This window comes from Malurus melanocephalus, unplaced genomic scaffold, assembly GCF_030028575.1.
Source record: "Malurus melanocephalus ecotype Western Australia unplaced genomic scaffold, MMel_1.1 scaffold_410, whole genome shotgun sequence".
Lineage (NCBI taxonomy): Eukaryota > Metazoa > Chordata > Aves > Passeriformes > Maluridae > Malurus > Malurus melanocephalus.
This window is the reverse complement of record NW_026623642.1, coordinates 439766-445497: the sequence shown is the minus strand read 5'-3', so window position 1 is coordinate 445497 and position 5732 is coordinate 439766. Positions and strand designations below refer to the sequence as shown.

Below are 5732 nucleotides of genomic sequence, written 5' to 3'. Positions count from 1 at the left end.
TTTTTACTTTTGTTATTTAATTTTACTTGAGGACTGAGCAGCATTTTTGCTGTTGATGTTGTTACAAATCAACCCTTCATGCTTAAGTGGACCACTCACAGCATGTTCTCCCCTGACATTTTGGAAATAAGAACAACCCATGACAAGGCAGGCACTTCCAGCAGAAGACATGAATGCCTTAACTGAGTTGTGATGCATGAAACAGAGCTCCAAGTGTATCTATATTTCATCCCTACATTTCAGATTCCATAAAACCTCTAACACATTTTGAACCAGAGCCAAAATATTCAGATTAAAAACCCTAACAACCCATTGAGACATCAAGAAAACAAAATAGGTTTTTCTTAATGAAATATATGAATACTCAAAAAACCCAAACCACATTCTGGACTGCCTTTATGTTTCTTGCACTTTTGATGTGAGTGYAATTAGTTCTGCATATCTCAATGAGCTGCTGGAGAATTAAGACTAATCTATAACTCTTGTAAGTTGTCATAGTTCCTCTGAAATCAATGGGTGTTTTGACAATTTACACCATCTGAGGAACTGCTCTCYGTGTCTAATAAGACACACAGATGTTTAATTACAGGGAGGTTCATAAGGAATGTCCACAGCTCAAGAAAAAGTTGGCTCTTCCAGGAATAGYCATTTTCAGTTCTTTTAAACTCATTATGAACTTCAGTGTCAAAAGCCATCTTTCTTTCRGCAATGATCATAAATGTGTCTTCAGCTGAAAGAAATGGCTCTATGTATTGCAGTCTATTTTGAAGTGTGGCCCTGGTGCTGTGAGAGGGTTTTTGAGAGGAGAAGGAGTGAATGCCTGTTCCAGCATCATCAGAGCGGGGACACTGGGGGCAGCCAGACACAACAGGAGCTCAGCACAGGAACAGCTGAACATCAATCCAGATGTGCCAGTGAAAGCTTTCAGATAGTCTAAAAAATAAACCTGGGAGATACCATGTATTTACACATTCATTTCCAAAAGGATTTGCTTGCTCCTATATTTAGGAGCATAGTTTAGTGGTAGGCTTGGAAGTGCTGGGTTAAAAGTCAGACTTCATAATCTTAAAGGTCTTCTCCAACCTAAAGGATTCTAGGATTCTATTTTTCTAACCACAGAACAGCAGTAATTGTGTTTTCTGCATCTCATGATATGAAGATGAAAACTTTAAAAATGTGTACAGACATTGAAGTGATACGTGTGTGAGCTGCAAGAAAGGTTGGACAGAACACAGCAACACTTCCATTCACAAAACCAACAAAGCGACAACAACAAACAACCACCTGAAAAAAAAMCCCACTAAAACCCAAAAAAATCCAACTATCATCAAACCCACAATTATTAAATGAGAAARTCAACTTTCAGCAAAGTTTTGGGCCAAGTACTGGCAGGTTTCATCTATAGGTTTTGAGCTGTTAAGATAGCCTGCCTRTAAAGGGGAAGAAATAAACCCCAGGAGGATTAACAGGTACAGAATTTTCACCAGCYAATGCAAAATCTGTGCTGCAGGTARGAGCCAGAAAAATATATATCCTATGGCAAGGATTTCAGCATAAGTGTGCTGCCTCATTAATACAGTATTTTATTATTAGAATTTATCTTCTTTTCCTGTTTCTCTCCATCCATACCTAATTTCTGTTTCTTGCTGTTTCTTTCTTGCCTATTTTTCCCTAAAGCAGAGCATGGGAATTATATCATGATCAGAAGGACATTCTAGGTAACTCGAGTGCATTCGTGACCGAGCTGGAAGAGTTCAATTCTCTCTACTACCCAAAGGAGAGGGAAGTGAAAATTCAAACTGCACTTTTTTCCCAAGGGTTGGTGTGCTCTTTCTGCTGCACAGAGTTGGAGCAATTCTGCCAACTGATTCCCACATGTTTCTCATGAGGGCAGACCCTGGCACAGTTATTCTGATCCTGCACTTAAAATGAATCAGCAGCAGAGCAAACAGCTACAGAGGCAGYGTGAATGCACAGCCCTGCTCCTTCATGTTGAATTCATCCAGCGTGGTAGGGCTTAAGCCAAGCATTTCAGTTCAAAGAGTGACTTCAGCATCTGAATTAAAACACACTCTCAACAGTTTGTGCGACCACTTGGCCGCTGGCCCACCCAGGAACATCTGTGGTGGTGGCTTCCAAGGGGCAGAGCGCTGCTCCCACCACATCTGGAGGAGCACAGCTGCCCTGCAGCCAAACCCTCCTGCTCACAGGGGCCTCTCCAGTGCTCCAAGAGCAGTCAGGAGCCAAGGACAGCCATACAAAGAGCAACAAGTAACTGGACCTTTTCTTTTCACACCAGCAGATTAGCAATAGGAAAGTCTAGCAGCTTTTGGATAGAGTGCACCAGAAGTTTTCCTTGTGCTGGGAAAAGACTAACTCACTTTGGCTGTTTTAGTTTACAGCCTGACTGAAGCTCTGATGTTCACACAGGATGCCAGGAGGCACCTGCTCACCACCCAGTTGCAGTGGGATCACCACACCCAATATTCACAACAATCTGTAGAAAATAAATCCCAAATCCAGAGGCAGCCATAGGTACAAGGCATTTTTAAAACATCTCCCATCAAGTGCTTTGTAATTAGAAATTGCAGGAAATCACTCAGACATACTTTGAATTTTAATATTCCCTCAGTTTCTAATTTAGCCAGAAGGAATCAATTAGTCCCCAGTTAGGAATCTYTACCATCTTTGAAGCTTGGATATTCACAGAGAGCAAAAAGCTCTTCATGCAGAAGGTCCCAGCTGAAGGATGTRAATGGTGAACTGCATGGAACACCATTTATTTACAGTGTTTTGGAAACACGAAAGGTTGAGCTGACCCTCCTATGATTCAAATCTGAGTTTACAGCGTCATTCATCATCTCAGAATGGGTTTGTTCCAGTCTCCTTGAACAAAACTATTTTCTCCTCACATTTGCTGCACCGAATTGGCTGAATTTCAATTCCAAGGTGTATTGTACGAAGAATGGGTTTGGAGTGAAAGATGTCAAGCTGGCAAAAATTGAAAATTAGATTGGAATAAAATCTAATTCTTTTAATATAGAAAGTGTTTAGTTTTGCCTCTGTAATGTAATTTAAACTCACATAGCAATCATGTTTCTTGGCTATGGAAGTAGGTTTCATCTCTAGCTGGATAAAATAAAGGATTTTAATAAGAAATTATGCAACAAATAGGTGGAACTTGTGGCACATACAGCAAGAAAATACTTTTCACCTCTGGGCACCGAATATCTGCTGGTGCCAGGGAGATAATTTGTGACAAACTTGCTGGGTGACCCCTGCTTGATTTTGGTCATGCACTAAAYCCCACCTTTTATTGTACCTGGTGATCTTATCAGTGACCTAGCAGGAGGAGGAAGCAGAAAGTCTTCMAGTACTGTGATTTTGTTGAGCCTCCTTTAGCATCTGGATATACTAAGGAGTGATGGGGGAAGCTGGGGGCACAAGCATCYCCCTGTCAGAAAAAAATTAATCTTTCAACTTTTCCTTTCTCCTAGGCTTTGTGCTGCAGACTCCAGGTGTAAAATCAGGAGCTGRTAGTGGCACTCCCTCCCGCATTTTGGGCGGGCAGGAGGGGAGGTGGTCCAGGCGCACAATGACAGATTATGCAAATCCTGGCGGAGCATCTAATCAATCCGGGCGATAGGAGAAGAACGCAGCTCCGCTCCGAATTTGCCTCCACCGTGTCGTCCTCGCACGAAGCATTCCCCACCCCACGGCTGGAATGACATCAGAGCAGCTCCGAGACCTTGAAAGTCTGCGGGCTGATTAGCGGGAGGAATCGGCCGCTTCTGCCAATCACAGCCCTGCGAAGCCGCCTCGCTACTCCTGGAGATCGGCGGGAGAAGGAGGCTGATTCCGGCACACGGGAGCGCAGCGCCGGCAGCAGGACCGCCAGCAGCTGCTCTTCGGACCATTAAACAGTTCTCGCAGCCTTCCTGCCGGAGCCTGCCGGCTCCCCGGCGTAATCCCCGTGTCCAAGAAGGAAGCCGCGTTTGGAACGGTGTGCTGAGCAGAGGTTTGAATCATTCCAGCTGGCTGCTCGCTYTGAAAAGGACAGGCTGCCTATAAATGAGATGTGACTGTGCCGGCAGAGTTCGCTGACTGGGGCTGGAGCAAGAGGAGCCTGCCTGGGATGCTGCTCAGACAGCTGCTGGCTGTAGAAAACTCTCCCTAGTTTACCTGGAGCTCTCCGAAGAGGTTTGAGTAGCAGATGTCTTTTTGCYGCACGCTAGGAAGAGAAATCCTTCTCTAGGTAAGCAATTGTTTAGCTTCTGAACCTCTACTTGTGGTTATGTATTCGTACAACCACACAGAGAGTGCCTATGCTCAGAGCAGGTATAAATATCCCCAGAGCGTGTCAAATGATCTGCCTGGAACCTATGCATAGTAAGCACTTCCGAAAGCCGCCCAGAGCCTGGCATTCCAAGGAYTGTTTGGAAGTTTGAGATAGTCTTTGCATGCAAGTGCCCCTGGTGTAAAGGGACGTGCACCCTTCGAAGGAAACAGCTGTCTGTCTAAACATATCAAAGACCTCGGAAGGGAGAGCATGGGAGGGGGAAAAGAGGATACAATTGCTTCTTTAGTCTACTCCACAGCCTTTGCTTTTGCTTTGCTACCACGTAGCAAACTTGAGCAGAATTGCTGTACCTAAAATGACATGGGGAAAGCTTTCCATGGAGATGTATTAAATATGCAGTATTTAAAGTAAGAGTGATTGTACTGTGAGGAAGCCAAGACCTACAGATCTGCTCTTTTCCAGCAGTTTGACAGCAAACAACATCTGTCAGCAACATGTTTTTTAAAACGTCATGATCACTGATAGAATGGGAGCAAGGATTGTTAGAGGTAGTAAGATGTAAACTGAAGAAATCAGTGTGCGCTCTTCAGATTCTGCAGAGCCAGAGTCCAGCAGCAGCCCAACATTTTTATCCTACAGCTGGCACACGGACTCAGAGTCACTGCTGCTGGGAACACTCACAGGAAAATGCTTAGAGGTGAACAAGTCTSTTGCTACAAGCACTGCACTGTTGTAACCACACAAACCTACAAAACCTCACAGTCACCAAGTTCTTTTTTCCCCAGGGAATTTTTACCAGGTCATTTTTTACCAACTTCTGCAGCTCTCGTTCACATTGCTTGAACCTCCCTCCTTGTCTCCATGTGTATAAATGCTGCAGAATCCAGCCTACCCCCTGTAGTAGGTTACTCCACCTTTCTTAGCTTTGAATAATATCACAGAATGAGATAAAAAGAGAAGTAACTAATTTTGACCCCATTTCTTCAGCAGTTTTAATCATGATCCTCCTGCCATAAATGTTCAGCCTGTAGAAGGATAGCAGGATCTCCTTGTTCATAAAGTTTCARTAGCTGGCAGTGTTTCCAGGTGCTCCCCTGTCTTGCCCCATCCTGTCCGTACACTTTCCTCATGCACATTTTTTCCCTCCACCAAGCTGCACTGTCTRACTTGCTTTCTGAAATGCTGCTCTAAAAGGTGGGTGGGGTGTGAACTGCCAAATCGCATTTAACTAAAGAAAATTCTTGGCTTTGMGTTTTCCTCCTGAATCTTATCAATTCAGATAATATGATCTGCTCAATTGGGTTAGATGTTCCTAATGGCATTGCTCTGTGCAGAAGTTTAAGACTGTGTATTAGGTTTTGTGCCATTTACTCAGAACATGGCTTTTTTTTTTTTTTTGATTTTTTTTCCTAAATTCACACCAAGTTAGAAT

General features: G+C 43.7%; 1 protein-coding gene across 2 annotated transcripts in view; it reads left to right on the top strand.

Moving 5' to 3' along the window:
• Positions 1 to 3652: 3652 nt before the first annotated feature.
• Positions 3653 to 5732, top strand: part of LOC130581405 (bifunctional heparan sulfate N-deacetylase/N-sulfotransferase 4) — a 68093-nt gene continuing 66013 nt past the window's right edge. For both annotated transcript variants that reach the window (XR_008966208.1, XM_057379499.1), the window contains exon 1: positions 3653 to 4255. The gene's annotated coding sequence lies outside the window, so the exon portion shown is untranslated. The remainder of the gene's footprint in view (positions 4256 to 5732) is intronic.